Source organism: Gopherus flavomarginatus, chromosome 3, assembly GCF_025201925.1.
Source record: "Gopherus flavomarginatus isolate rGopFla2 chromosome 3, rGopFla2.mat.asm, whole genome shotgun sequence".
Lineage (NCBI taxonomy): Eukaryota > Metazoa > Chordata > Testudines > Testudinidae > Gopherus > Gopherus flavomarginatus.
Genome location: NC_066619.1, coordinates 241724364 through 241740739, shown reverse-complemented (window position 1 = coordinate 241740739; position 16376 = coordinate 241724364). Strand labels below are relative to the sequence as shown.

The 16376-nt window shown below is 42.4% G+C and overlaps 1 protein-coding gene across 3 annotated transcripts in view; it reads left to right on the top strand.

Annotated features, from left to right (window-relative positions):
* The first annotated feature begins 1639 nt into the window (after positions 1-1639).
* KLHL5 (kelch like family member 5) overlaps positions 1640-16376 on the top strand; it is a 145120-nt gene continuing 130383 nt past the window's right edge. For 2 of the 3 annotated variants that reach the window (XM_050947615.1, XM_050947612.1), the window contains exons 1-2: positions 1640-1912; positions 12238-12321. The gene's annotated coding sequence lies outside the window, so the exon portion shown is untranslated. Of the gene's footprint in view, positions 1913-2035; positions 2122-12237; positions 12322-16376 lie in introns of those variants that run through there. The other variant, XM_050947614.1, reaches the window with a different exon arrangement.

Here is a 16376-nt window from a genome sequence, read left to right as displayed (position 1 = left end):
AGCGGCACGTCGGTGGCGGGCCCTTCAGAGCCGCTGAAGACCCGGAGAGAGTGAAGGGCCTGCCGCCAAAGTGCCGCCGAAGACCCAGTAGGGAACTGCCCGGTGAGTACAAGTCCTCTGCCCCCCCATCCGACCCCCAGAACCCCCCCTAGAACCCGCAACCCATCATCACCCCCCGCTTCTTGTCCCCTGACCACCCCTTCCTGAGACCCCCCCAGGACCACACCCCCTACCCAACCCCTCTGTTCCCCATCCCCTGACCGCCCCCTCAGAACCTCCACCCGCTCCAACCGCTGTCTACCCCTTATCCAACCTCTCCTCCCAGCCCCTCCCGGCCCCCTAACCAGCTGCTCAGGGCAGCGTGTATGGATGCCACGTGGCCTGCTGGAGCTCGCCGCCTCACCCCCTTACCATGCCACTCAAAGCGGCAGGAGCTGCAGAGCTGCCCAGCAGTGGTCCAGAGGGGAGAAGGTGGGGGAGGGGCCAGGGGAGCTCAGGTGGGCCAGATGTGGCCCATGGGCTGGTGTAATGACAGAAAAACCTCCCTCTCCCAATTGCCCGCCCCTTTAACAACTGGTTCTAAACCAGCTTCTAAATTTAACGACCGGTTCACGTGAACCAGTGCGAACCAGCTCCAGTTCACCACTGGATACACGTGCCTCCAAATAATTTTTGAGTGGTGTCATTTTCTTCTGGACAAGCTTCTGACACCACCTCCATGCACTTGAGCCATGGGGAGCCCTGAGCCCTTTAAATCCCAGCCCCAGCCCAGCCACCGAAGCTGCGGCCAGGATTGAAAGGGCTCTGGACTGCCCGTAGCTGTGGGGAGCTCTGAGCCCTTTAAATCCCCACCGTGGAAGCGGGTGCGGACCGGCACGGCATACTGGCTCTTGCCGGTACGCCGTACCAGACCGGACCGACTTACTTTCACCTCTGGGGGTAACTGATGGATCTGTTTATACATTCATGTTTATATTCATACAGATTGCTTGCCAAAGGCAGCTGGATAATTGGTGGGGCCCTCTTTTAGGCTACTACACTATGAGCTAAGAGTATGATGAGTAACATACTTGCACTACCTCAATGAATGTTACAAACATGCCCAAATCCTGTGGCTACATACTCAGCACGACTAAGTCATGCCCGGCTGCCACTACCTGTTCTACTTCAGTTATGCTACTCTTTATATGAGTGCTAGCTCTCCTGGAGCTAGCTGAGCAAGCATGCCCTCTCCAGCTGGGAATCACACTCTCTACTCCCAGTGCAGACTTGGCCTTCCTGTACTTTAGTACAGATTGAACAAATACATATCCTGAAAGAGTGGCAGCGCCCTTACATCCCATCTGCCAGCCAGAGGGAATCCTCAGCTCTGGGGAGGAGAGCATAGCTCCATCTGTGCTGGCCCCCACCCCACCGAATCCTGCCTAACGCTGCTGGGAAGAAGGCCTAAAGCAACATTCTCTCCCGAGGCGACCTGCCTCAACCCCGCCCACTCCCTTGTGTGGGTGCGACACCGCCCCTTATTTTGCATATCTCCACCCCCATCGGCCGGCGACTCCAATTTCTTCCCCTTCAGGCGCGCGGAAGTGAACTGTCAGCTGGCGGGCGGGCGGCGGTTGGAGGAGCTGGCCTTCCCCTCCCGCGAGTGACGAGGCGGAGTCTGCGGTTGGGCGGAGGGCGTTGCTGAGGGCCCCTCCCCTGGTTGTGGTCCCCTCCATCCGCCTGGATGAAGCCGCCCTGAGCGCGCGGGGGGGGGGGGACTGGATCCCTGGGGGACAAGTTCGGGGTTTGGAGCCGGGAAGTCCTGCAGCAGAGGTGGCCGGGGAGGGGGCTGCCCGGTGACTGCATCTCCCTTCCCCTGGCATAGCGGGGGCCACGAGAGAGGGAGGGACCCCCCCCCAGGCCCTGAGAGGTGAGAAGGGGAGACGGGTTGATGGCTCGGCAGCCGGGAGATAGAAGGCTGCAGGGAGGGGGCGCCTCGAGGGGCAGCGATCCCGCCGCTCTGCTGGACTTGGGCGCTGTACAGAGGAGCAGGCGGCCCCGTCTAGGAAGCTCCTGGGGATGAGGGGGAGAGAACTTAACTTGTGTCAGTATCGCGTGGTGTTGAAACTCGTGCAAAAGGTGACTCAACTTTGTGTGTTTGGGCAGCGGGTGGGGGAGTCCGACGTGAACAGCGGGGTGTCTCACTCCTGACACGCAGGAGCAGCCTGCTGCCCCACTGGCAGTCGAGCCAGAAATCTGGTCTGAGGAGCCTAATCTAGCGCACACATACTAGCCTAATGCAAGAGGACAAATACTGAATTTAAATGATCTGCTTTTTATTAAAGTTTTAACAAGTTATACTGATATTACTCCACATGTGGATATGCTTATTATGGGATAAGAGAGGCTTTTTTTGGTTTAGTTAAACCTCTTCCAAAACAACATAAATAAACAAAAAAAAATCACCCTTATTCCAGAATAAGAGTGGCCACACAGGAGTTATAGTGGTATCACGATATCAGTTTAAATTTCATCTTACTGTATACTAGTATAATAACTTTCCTGTGTAGAGATATCCTAAGTGTTTGCAAGGATCAGGATTTAGTTGTTCAAGAAAATAAAAACTCTTTTATGATGGGCAGTTGCTTAATCTTGCTGGAAACAATACCTCCACTTCCTTTTCTTGAAGATTCTTTCCATGAGTGTTTTTATTTTGGATATGAGGAATAAGATCAGGAAAAATAGGTCTTCATACTACAATGTTCAATCTCACTTCTGATGACTTCTGGTATTCTCAAAATTTAAAATCAACAAAAGTTGCCATTATAGTTCCATTATTGGCCTTTCCCTTTCCTACTCTGGGAGAAGTCTGTTGTTTTTTTCCCAATGCCTGCAGAAATTTGTGCCTCTCTCAAACTAAAATAAAATTTTGTACAAAAGCAACCAAAACTAGCAGTATTTTGGCTTCTGGTATGTTTAAAATTTTTTATTGTACTGTGTTGTGGACTTCCCACATGTTCCACCATAAAATTGGTATGTGAATTATATTCTCTTTTTCCTTTAGCCTGTGTTGCCAGAGTATTCTCTTGAAAAGTTCATAGATATTGATCTCTGTTTTGATATCTCTGTAGTTGTTGTTTTGTTTGTTGTTCAATATTTGTAATGTTGGCAGAATGTTGTTATTGGTGGTTTAAAGCCCCCAAGGATTTCTGCAGAGAACAGTTCTCTTTTTTCTTTACATATTTGTTTAATTGCAAGGCCTTTGGAAATGCACTGCTGTTGTCTGTTGACTTCTAGCATAACTGAAGATGAATTTTGAAATGTGTAATTGAAAGGGAGTTAATGGGGCACAAATTGAACAAATTATAACGAATCTTTATTTCATTTATATATTTACTTTTTATAATTGGAAAGCAAGAGAAATGAGACCATTTGTATTGATATTATGTTAGGTACCACCACACTTTTTAAAAGAGAAACTCACTTCAGTGTCAGTAAAAGTGTATTGTGCCTGCTTTTTTTTTATAGTAGCACTGCTAGGTAATATGTGGATTACAATTCTTAATTTTTGTTCATTGGGTGGAGTGTTTGAACTAGGGTGAGGATGAGACATAACAGTAGCACATGTGAGGGGAACATATTCGTAGAAATATGCTTATCATTGCTAGATAAATGTAGTTTGAAAGAGAAAGTGTAGCTCCAATCCTGCAAACAATTACGTATGCTTAATTTAACTACTAAAATGCCTAAAGTTATAGTTCCAGTATCACTCATCTGCTATCCTATCACATAAAAAAGAGAATGTTTGCAGGATCAGATTCTGTGGCATGATGATATTGGAGTGAGAGTTCTGCTGCTGACTTCAGGAACAGAATTGGGTTCTAAATGAAAATTGTACTTCAAGTTGATGACACACTTCTACCAGAAAATTATTTTTAAGAACTATATCTTAAATTGTGAATTGCCAAAAAAAAACTTGGACCTAGTATTTAAGAGCACAGTTTTTAAAATATATTTTAGAACACCATCTGAAGTGACAAATAGGAACAATAGCATTGTTTCAGTTTGGACATAATTCCAAATACATATATGTATATATGTGTGATTGGTTGTAAAACTACAGACACTTATTTGTTCTAGAGAACTGCAGTGTCTATAGCTTTAGAAAAGTCAGTTAATTTATCATTCTGTGTAATATCTTGTAAAACACATTTTAGTAATTCCATTATCGTAGTTCAGAAACTCTCCCATAAATAGCCACAGTTCTGCATTTCAGCTCTTGAATAGGATTTATTTTCTTGGTTGTGCATGTATAGGCCCTTATCCTGCAAGTGATTCTGCTTGGTGGACCCCCGTAGACTTCACTGTGTCTCTGCACAGATGAAGTGATCTATTGGCATGGAGTAACGTGTAAGAACTGGGCTGTCATTTGTGTGCTTACAGGTCTGAGAATAGAACTCCACTTACCCATCATTGTCTTACAAACACTGACAGGCAAGATTTGAATATACTCCAAAAATATTCTATTTTAAAATAGCAAGGCACATTGCAATGGATGGTAAAGAAGCTGTTAATTTCAAAGTAACTTTAAAGGTTCATAATATAGATGAGTGATCTTCCTTCTCTTACCCCCTGTCATCCAAAATTACTGTGCTTTTCTTCAAACACCACATCCTACAGTCCTTTGGATCAGTTTCTGTGCTTTTCACAGAGTTTCTTGTGTGGGTAGATGCTACTTCTCTTCCTCACTATAGGCAGTTTGGACAAGGGAACAACAGCCTCTTCCACCTCCTTGTAGTTGCTGCAAGAAATGCTTCTCTGTTTCTCTAAATCCCATCTGTTCCATGTGATAGATTAAATAAAATGCTGACCTTTGGGACCTGACTAAACTACCAGTGAATGGGAGGCAGTCTTCTAACTATATAAACCTTCTGTCAGCTCATCTTAAGATCATGGCCCATGGGCTAAGAACACCAGCCAGATCCTCACATATACTTAGTTGTTGCTCCATTCAGCTTGGCGGGCACTAACATGTTGGGGTACATCTACATTCTATATTGCCAAAAAACAAAAATAAAAAAACCCTGTGCCAGCAAGTTCTTGGTCTACAGACTTGAGGTCATCCTATGGTGCTAAAATTAGCCATGTAGACATTCCACCTCATGCTCTGAAGCCCGGGAAGGAGATGGGCTTCACAGCCCAAGCCCCAGCTTGAGTCAGAATGTTTGCATGGCTGTTTTTAGCTTCATGGCACAAGCAATGCAAGCCCGAGTCTGTAGACTCGGGCTCTGAGATTTTCTGCTCTGATTTATTTTGGTTCTATGTTTTTGCAGTGTAGACATATATCCTTGGTGGCCTGCTACTTAGTGGAATACTCAGCCTAAATTAGGTGTCCAGCCTCCCTGTATGATGCATGGGGAGAATTAGGTGCCTAAGAAAGTGATCCTCCGTAGCCAGCAGCTTGTTAGAGAGCCCCCTAAGCTACTTGAGAGTGAAACACTAAGGAGAGGGACTTAGGTGCCTAAACAGTTGACCAAGTGGACCTGGCTGATGGACCAGAGAAGGTACCTCTGTCCTCTTGGAATCCTCAGCCACAAACTCTCTCTTATAGTTAAATGGCTGACCTGTCTTAGATGCCTTGGTAGGCCGTGCCCTAGCAGCTGAAACTGTTGTGGTTTTTTTTTTCCTCTTGCTCTCTTTCCTGCTCACAGTCAATACATCTCTCACTCTCACCCTCTTTTGTGCAGGTGCTATGTGGTTCCCCTTTCATCTATTGTTGGTCTATATGTGGCCCTGCTGCTGTGAGGTGTCAACAGGTCTTAAGTGTGCTCAGAGTGCTCAGAGCATACCTGCAGGATTGGGCCCCACAGGTTTTCCCCCTAGCTAGCTTGAGCTAGGGCTTAAAGCTGCTTGTTAGCTGTGGGGTAGCATCAAAGCATAGGTGGCTCTGCAAATGCTACCCACCAAAACTTAGGTGCCTAGCGGGGTAGGCAGATGCTGTGTGATGATTTTCAAAAATGTCATTGGTGCCTCAAGAGGTGGACTTGGGTTCCTAAAGAGGCAGATAGATCCTCAAAGGTATTTAGGTGCCTGGGCCCGGGTCTGAATACTGATAATTACAGTTTAAATTGGTTTTTAAAATTCTGCTTGGTATTTTATGGACGTGGATAATGATGTGTGGATTACAGCAGGTTCTTAACTACTTACTGAACCACTGGTTAGCTTTGAGTTCTCATACATTTACTTTAAACTTAAGGAAAGCATACAGTGTTTTGCTCAATTTTTGAGGAGCAGCATTTCCAGTTGTCAGCATATCATAATCAAATATATTTTAATCTTTTTTTCTTCTTTGACATATAATTTACACATTGCTACAATTAACTTCAAGCTCTCTTTTGATGTTGTGGTATAACATAGTATTTCTTGTACATAAGATGGGAATGTAGTTTTGCTTAAATACGTATGTTGTTGCAGCTTGATTCCTAGTCTTGCTTAAAGAAAACTAAAATAGGTTGTGTTGTTGTATTGAAAGGTTATATCTTTCTAACAAGTTAATATCTTATGGCCTGCCAAAGTAGAAATTTAATAGAATCAACTCTAAGCTGCTTTACCACACGGAGAGCACTTTTAGGTAAGCTAGAGTCCAGGGCTTCAATGAATAGCTGTGACATTTACTGTAACATATAATTTAATTTTGTCCCTTTTGATTTAATTCAGAAAATTATATGCAAAGACTTGCAAGTTTGACTAGAGGATATATAATCAGACCATTGGATATCATGGTGATGGGTACAGTATGAGAGCCAGAATAGATTAGAATCATATGTGCTTCATCTATCTCAAAGGATACAGTTTAGTTAAATTTTTCATTTTATGAACATTAATATGTTAAAGATACTGATTATCAAGCTAAAAATTTTTCACGGTAGAACATCTGCAGAAACTGCAGATTCATGATGTTTCCATGAACACTTGTTCTCCTCTTGGCATATGAAGAAAATAACTTATTCTCGGAGGGAGGGGGAATGTATTTGTTAAGAGTTAAATCATTTTTTTTCTTCACTTGCAATTTTCTGGATAGTCTCTTATCATTTAGTTCTGCATCCCCACACAATGACATTTAAATAATAATGTACAAACTGAAAGTCTATAGTTTTACTAGGGTCACATCAATTTTCTTTTTTAATATTAAAGCTGAAGGATAATAGACAATTTTTTTAAAGTGTTAGACGCATATGAATAAGAATTGCACTTCCTAGGTTCAAAAGTTACAGATAATGTCAAATAAAGACAATGGAACTACTCAAACACGCGAGTAACTTTACTCAATTGAGTCTTGGCAAAACCAGTCCATAAGTCTTTGTACAGTGGGAAAATAGATGTGAATACATGCGAAGTGCTGTCAAATTCACAAAGAAAATAAACTGTAAAACACAGATTAATTTTGCTAGCTGCTTTCACTTCTATTAATCTTGGGTGTTACTCAATAACTATAGTAAGCACAACATTTTCAAATAGGATTTTAAAATAATCACTGTTCTTTCAGTCAAGCACATCATTGCTAGAGGCAAGATCCTAGGCTAAATGGACCAGTGAGTAGTTCTTGGAATACAGAAGCTGCAGTACCAGAACTTCTATTCATGGACAAAATTGTGGCATTGTTAGGGGTGCAGAACTGTCCTATAATACATGGACTTAAGTATTAAGCATCCTGCAGCCTGTCTTCCAAAATCTTCAATTTCACAGATGTGATGTTACATCTGTGAACTAAATTTAAACTAATTGCTGGTAATTGCCTTTCCCTGCCCCCCAAATCGTTGTCAGAGCTGGCAGGGAAAAGGCAATCATAATGAGAGTCACTCCAAGAAGCTTTCATTGGAGTGGGAGGCAAGAGCCACACTGTGCAGGATAAGGTACTGGAGTGGGAGGGAATGCTATCCTTAAAAAAACAACCCCCCAAACAGACATTTATGGTAGGACAGGAATGGCAACAGCAAGGGAAAGGACAGCGGGCAGTCCTTGTCTGCAGTGCATGCATCTGTCATCCTGGTGTATGTGTGTATAATATACTGTAAAATGGAATACAAGCCCATTTTTAAAATTATGGAGCTAGAAGTCCATAGCCAGATTTGAGCTTCGCCCTCATGGTTTGATGTCACTCAGAGCTCCTTCATGGAATTATAGCTCTATCATTGAGTTACTTATTTCTTAACTGGTTTCAGAGAATGTTCATATTGTTTACAGATAATAGATAATACAGATTAAGGGTAATATCTTTAAAAGTTCTCAGCAATGGTCTCATTGCTTCCTTTGACTTCAATAGGAGCTTTACTATTGACTCCAATGGTAGCAGAGTTAAATCGACACTGAGCATTTTAAAAAATCCCACTGTAACTTGACATTAGAAATGTAACAATTTGATAAACAAGGTGTCATGGAGTGTGAGGAAGTAAGGGCCCTGGACGCCTCTTTCTGAGATTCACTGTGAAGTGACTCTCAGCCAGCCAGTAAAACAGAAGGTTTATTAGATGACAGGAGCACAGTCCCAAGTGGAGCATATAAGTACAACCATAATCCCTCAATCAAGTCCTTCTGGGGGGTTCAGGGAGCTTAGACACCAGCTTGGGGTTCCCTGCGTTGTACCACCCAGCCTAAGACTGAAAAATAAAAAACTCCTCCAGCAGCTCTTTCTTTTGTTCAGTCTCCCAAGCAGAAGGTGTCACTTCTCTCAACCCCCTTCCTGGCTCAGGTTACAGCTCAGGTAGTTTCCTTCAAGGGAAGTTCCCCATCCCCAATGTAACTCCCCTGCAACATTCCCAGGTCAAATCCGCCCTGCTTCCTGCTCCATCACACAAGGCAGCCCATGTCAAACGATGTGCATACACTCTTTTGGGAATTTGACTTTTTTTCACTTTTGGGAGGAAGGATAGTCTTGTGGTGAAAACACCAAACATGGACTTAGTAGACCTGAATTCAGGCCCTGGCTCAGCCACAGATTTCCTGTATGACTTTGGGCATGTCACTCAAACTACCCTGTGCCTCAGTTTCCCATCTGTAAAATTAGGATAATACATACCTACCTCACTATGATGTTGAAGATAATATCTGTTAATCATTGTGAAGCACTCATCTACTATAGTGATGAGGGCTATATAAACACCTAAAATTCTGTGCAAGTAAATCCTAATTTGTGTTGGTGGATTGGACAGTGTATGCACATAATATTTGTATTTTGTGTATGAGTTTGAAAATCTGAGTTCAAACGAGATTTAAAACACTTAATTATTAATGTACTTATCCTCATGCATGCAGCTCATTTAAAAGCAGGTACCAGTTTTGGGTGCTATATTTCAGCAAAGATGAGAACAAACTGGAGAAAGTCCAGAGGAGAGCAACAAAAATGATTCAAGATCTAAAAACATGAAGCATGAGGAAAGATTGAAAAAAATGTTTTTGTTTAGTCTGGAGAAGAGAAGACTAAGGCCTGGTCTACCCTGGGTGGGGGAGGGGAGTCGATCTAAGTTACACAACTTCAGCTTCATGAACAACGTAGCTGAAGTCAACATACTTAGATCTACTCACCACGGTGTCTTCACTGCGGTGAGTCCACTGCTGCTGCTCTCCCTGTCGACTCTGCGCCTCTCGTGACGGGAGAGTGCTCGGGGGTCGATTTATCGCCTATAGACTAGACAGGATAAATCAATCCTCGCTGGATTGATCACTGCCCGCGGATTTGGCAGGTAGTATAGACATACTTGAAGAGGGGAAATAATAGTTTTCAAGTACCTAAAAGTTTGTTACAAGGAGGAGGATAAAAAATTATTCTTGTTAACTTCTGAGTATAGGACAGGAAGCAATGAACTTAAACTGGAGCAAGGGAGGTTTGGGTTCTACAGTAGGGAAAGCTTCCTAACTGTCAGGATGATTAAGCACTGGAACAAATTGCCCAGGAAAGTTGTGGAATCTCTGTAACTGTAGATTTTTAAGAACAGATTAGACAAACACCTCTGAGGAATGGTCTTAGTTATTACTTAGTCCTGTGTTGAGTGCAAGGGACTGACTAGATGACCTATTGAGGCCCCTTCCAGTCCTACATTTCTATGATTCTGTGATTACAGATCCTGTTTATCATACTGAATTGTCTTCATAGCAGGCCTCAGAAGAGTAAGAAAAATAGCTTTTCCAAATAAAATAATCTCTTATTTTCCACTCTTGGATATTTTGCTTTTGAGCACACAGCTAGGCAAGAACTCTTTGATTTCAAAGATGAGAGTCACTGGAGAACCTGAAGAAGGTGTTAGACTGTTCCACTGTGTTCTGAGTTCAGTTCCTTACTGACTTTAGTCTGATAATTCCTTAGGGGATGTCTACACAGCATTTAAATGCCTGCAGCTAGCCTAGGTCAGATGACGGGCTTGCAGACCTAAGGGTGTAGGGCTATCAAATTTCTGTGTAGCTGTTTAGGCTTGGACTGGAGCCTGAGCTCTGGGACCTCACAAGAGGGGAAGGTGTTTTATTCCAGTGGCCATGACTTTGAGGTCAGCATAGATAAGGAAAGGCATATTCAGCCCCATGTCAGTTTGTCATGGTTTAAAACCCTAGTGGGCAATAAAATGTGTTTAATGTTTATGTGCGCTGAGACTCAAAAAGGTCTTCACTGTACCTTTAGTACATCTGAGACATCAGCTGGCGGCTGCTTCTTGCTGAAGTAGGCTAGCTGATGTCAAGATGCATCTGAGCTTTCTCTGGTCCCCTCTCAGATGTCTTATCTCTTGAGGAGTAACTGTGCTATGGATGTTGACCTAAATTGGATTCAGGCCCTGTTACTCCTCTCATTGTAATTTCCTCCTGCTGCTTTTTACTCTGTATGCCATCTATGCAATTTGTCACTATATATGTTGTTTTCTCCCAGTGATTTAAAGGTATGCCTAGACTGTGATCTTTTGATGTTTTTTATACTTGTGCATGATTAGGGAAAGGGCAAAGACGAGGTTCACAACTGTTGCTTAGTGCTCTTGTGTCCTACGGAACCACCTAAAACACATTTGAATCCTCCAATATGTCTTACAGTTAGTTAGCCCAGAACTGAAACATCATGCTCCTAGGTCAGGGGTTCTCAGGACAAATTATTTGGTGGCCTCAGAGTGTGGCGACCAACTCTTGCTGGTGGTCACTCTCATGCTTTCCCCTAAAATACTTAATTAGCTTTAGGAAAAACAAATAAATATGCACATACACATGTCCAAATCATTGTAATTTATTTATTGATAGCTAGTATTGATAGCTGTTGTGAAAAGAGATATTAACAAACACACAAGTAGTACTTTTCACAGCAGACTTACACACCCCTGCAAGCCTGGGGACAAATTAAGCCCTGGATGGGAGATCAGAGGAGGCAGTGAGAGGGGTGAGTGAGTGGCCACGGGAGGCTGGAGCCTGAAGCCCCATGTCTGGAGGATGTGGCCTGCCGCCACGCAGCTGGAGCCCCGTGGTCTGAGTGTCGCTGCATCTGGGAAGGTGGGAAACACACTGGCTGCCTGCTGCTCCAGCATTGTGACCCAGGTGTCTCCAGAAGTGGTCAGGGCCCAGTCCCTGCTGGCGGCCCCAGCAAACAACACCAAGGTGGTGCATCCAGGAGCACCAGGGAGAGGGAGGAGCCCCTGCTTTGCCCTCCACTCCAATCACAGCCCAGGAGGCTGTGGCCGCAAGAAAAGCCCCTGGTGGCCACATGTGGCCACGGTGGCCACATTTGAGAAATGCTGTTGTAGGCCATTTTGAGGCAAATACTCAAGTAAGTGACTTAATACATTATTCTAGTGGAGCTGTGCTTAAAGCCATGTATCACTTTCTAAGGTCGCCATAGGAGACCAGTATAGCAATTGCCAAAGGCTTCTGTTGATGCCTCTTTGAACAGCATCAGTATAGGCATATGAGCCAGTGGATTCTAAAAGACAACAGGGGAGGACATTGGTGGTCCTGATGACCTTCTCTCTCTTTGTTTTTAAGAGAGAGTCCTTTGATGGTGTAAATGGCAAAATCCTGACCTTGACTCGTTTAAAACATTTCTCCAACACCAGCTGTCATGGGATGAAAACGAAGTACATTTCGCATTGAACTAAATTTATTCTATACTTGTATTTTGAGACTTGCCCACAGTTAGTTTTACATGCTAGTTGTGGATACAGTCTAACATCCAGTTTTTTCAACCATTCACTTTTTTATTAATTATTTTAATGTGTGTTTTTCCTCCTTTAGGTTCTGTTATCTACCTGGAACATATTGAGGGAGGAGAACAAATGGAACTACAGGGCTCTATGAACATCTAGAGAAACAATATAGGTAATTATTATATATCTTTTATTATAACAACAAGCTATGCTCAAATAACATTGTGAGGGATCCCCCCAGGGTGCAGCCTTGGACCGTGGGACCACTGTGCCCCTTTAAAACTCTCCAGCCTGGGCTGTCTCTTTCAATGCCTTGCTAATGACCAGCAGCAATCCCCTCCAGGCGCTGTTATCACTTAGCACAACCGCATGTGAAGCCCCACACCCAGCTAGATTGCATGAATGCTCCCAGAGCCACTCAAGATGGAATAGTGCAAATGTATTAATTGGTTCACCACTTCATCAGTGGAAAGTGGATATACACCAGCCTTTGCAAACCTGAGCATATTTGCTACACACTTCATACAAACTCACTGGTAAAGATAAACTGTAAAACAAATTTATTGACTACAAAAGGTGGATTTTAAGTGGTATTAAGTGATAGGCAAAAAGTCAGAGTTAGTTACCAAAAGAAAAGAAAATATAAGAATGTAGTCTAAACTCTCAGCCCTATTAGACTGGGCAACATCTAGATTAAGTAATTCCCCCCTTCTCCCCCCTGGGATATTGCAGTTCATAATACACAGATTTCACCCCTGAAATCTGGGTCAGTCCCATCAGTTGGAGTCTTCAGAGTGTCCTTGCTGCTTGCAGTGTAGGTGGGTGAAGGAGAAAGGACAGCATGTGGCCACTGTGTCTGTTTTATACCTTTAGCCCATGTGCTTGGAAAACAAAAGTCCAGGCATGTCTGGGTGGGCATTGCTGAGTCTCCAGACAAGGTTGAGCAATTACCCTTGTATGGCCTCATGTACATGATGTCAAGTATCAGAGGGTAGCCGTGTTAGTCTGGATCTGTAAAAGCAGCAAAGAATCCTGTGGCACCTTATAGACTAACAGACGTTTTGGAGCATGAGCTTTCGTGGGTGAATACCCACTTCCTCACATGCATGACTTAATACATTATTCTAGTGGAGCTGTGCTCCATGCATGCATGAGGAAGTGGGTATTCACCCACGAAAGCTCATGCTCCAAAACGTCTGTTAGTCTATAAGGTGCCACAGGATTCTTTGCTGCTCATGTACATGAGTCACTGCATTGTAACTTCTTTGCTGGACAATAATTGTTGATGGGTTGATTGACACCCTGCTTGGGTGGTGGTTACATACTTTGCTGTTGCCTCTGGGGAGCTAATATCTGGCTGATGTCCCAGCTTACAGCATGTTTTAGTGACAACCATACAACACAATTCTCATAACTTCATATGCATTAATGGTATACATGTATGGATAGAAAAATGATTTTCAGCAGATCATAAGCTTTCCCCTGATACCTTGCAAGGCATGCTTTATATGTAAGATCACAATATTATATATATGGAATATGGGGGTTACAGGGCGCTCCCCCAAGGTACAGAATGTCACAAACATTATGGCATTGACTAGCCCACAAAAGTATAGTAGTTTCAAAGTTAGACTGAAATTCCATCCCTTCCTTTTTTGTTGTGCCACACATTGTTGTCAGACCCCCTCAATAAGTGAAGAACACTTGAACAGTTTGACCTGAATTTACTTTTATGGATTTCAGACCCTTAATGTTGTTTGGAACATAGTCTCGTGTGGCTTTATCTCCTTTGCTCTCTCCTTCAAAGCATGATTCATATAAGAATATCTGAACTGATATAAAATGCTTTTATTCTTTTTAAAATACAGAAAAATTTTAATTTGTAAACAAGCATTAAATGAGAATCTGTTTAATTAGGGGAGGGAAAAACAAAACAAAATATTTTACTATTGAATCAGTATATGGAATTGTTGCACTCAGAGGAATGGTTATGTTGAAGAGTAGCTAACAGCTCTGTTGAATCTCATGACTCCAGTAATATTGACAGGTTTTAGCTTATGAGTCTCTTCTTATTTGTTTTGGATGAAAGCTAAAGTAACTTGCAAAAGGTATAACTTTGACATCTGCACAAAGCAAGGTGATAAAAAAATACTGAAAAAATGTATATACACAGGACTGTAGCCTTTTTTGGAGTCGCTGTAAAGTGAATTGTTGCAATAATAACTGAAGGGTTTTCTCCAATTAAATTAAGATTTCTTATTTGTATTAAAAATGGAAATTGATCAGCTGCTACTTGCTTGAACGATAGAACCATTTTCAATGTTGGATCTTTGATAAAGAAATATTGAGGAGAAAGTCAGTTTTCCAATATTGTCTAGAACTCATTGATGTTGTGATATGTTATTACAGAAACAGGTTTTTCTCTGTATTTGTTTTAACTTCTGTCACATTATCAGTAGCAGTACTCATTTTACACAGTAAATGTAAGTTGTTCCACTATATTACTACCTATCTAATTCTAGGAAAACATCATTTTGACTTTTTGGGGGTGGGCGTGGTGGTGGAGCATATTACACTCAAGCAATTTCAACATAGAAGTTTGAGTGGTATGCCTTGTGAGCCACAGAATCATTCAAAGCAGTAAAACTGTTGGGGCACATGTGTATTGACACATCTGAATATTTAGTTGTCAGTTCCCCTTTCCTTCAACTTGAATGGTCATAGCACCCCCTGTTTCCTTGTTCATCTTCCCTCTCCTTTACCTCTTGTTTCTTGTGCTGTCTCACACACACCCCATAAGGTGTCTTCACAGCAGCTGGGAGCGAGCCTCCCAGCCCTTGAAGACAGACTTGAGCTAGCGCACTAAAAATATATTGTCAAGTATCAGAGGGGTAGCCGTGTTAGTCTGGATCTGTAAAAGCAGCAAGGAGTCCTGTGGCACCTTATAGACTAACAGACGTATTGAAGCATGAGCTTTCATGGGTGAATACCCACTTTGTCAGATACGTTCCTCAAGATAAGGAATCTGATAAGATACAAGTTGAGGAAATTCTGTGTTCATTGAGTCATTTACTAAGCAAATAGCTGATTATCACATGGTGATGAATCAACTGCAGTGTCTTTTATGCGCCAAACTCAGCTTCTCTGCATTTCTTTTCTTAGATGGTAAAAGGCTGGAAATGCAGATAACCATCCAGAAAGGTCTAGATCTGACCAAGTTTACTCTGCATATGTTATGTGTCCATTATTGTGAAGAATTCATTGGCATCTGCAGTCACACTTCACAGGAATTCTTAGAATCATAGAAATGTAGGGCTGGAAGGGACCTCGAGAAATCATCAGGTCCAGCCCCCTCCGCTGAGACAGGACCAAATGAACCTAGATCATCCCTGATGTGTTTGTCCAATCTGTTTTTAAAACCTCCAGTGATGGTGTGACACCGAGCCAGAAAGGGGTAAGCAACTTGTAGGCTGAATGACCCAAATTCTACCTTTAAAGACAAATTAGGGCCGTTCCTTATAAATAGCTAACAAAGCCATGTTAGATAGACTAGAGCTTTGAAATGTAGACTTATTGGAGAATTAGAAGAAGATAGTGATTATATTTGTCTGTGTTTACCCATATCTTGTTAGAGGTTAACAATGTAACCAGATAGTTCCTGTCTGTTACTATATTCTATTGATTGAAAGATCAAAAGGGAATATTAACATTTAGATGCAACTTGAGTTTAATAACATCATTGTCTATATTTCTTTTTGAAGTTTAATAAACTATCTAGGAACTGATTAATGGATATTATGCTGATGCAACTAAGTATTTGTGTATACATAGAAAATAGGTTTTACTTCAAAGCCACTGTTCTTCACGCAAGGAATACCTGCTGTCAAGAGGCTAACAATAGATTTCCACAAATCTATAAAAGAACTCTAGGGCCGCAATCCTGTATCTCAGATCTGCTTAAGCTTGGTTAGGAGAAGCTTGAGTCACAAGATTGAGGTCTCCAGCTTCAGTTTTGATTAGCCTGCTAATTCTCATGAAATAATTAAAACAAAGTCTATATATAGACTGCATATTTGGACTGTAATCTGATGAACCAATTCTGGAAAGAACTTTTTCTATTCAGCAGCTCACTATCTCTACTATGAAACTGACCTAAGACTTATTCACGTCTCTATGTATAACCTTTTAACTATAATACTTTTTTTCCCCTTTTTAAATAAATCTTAG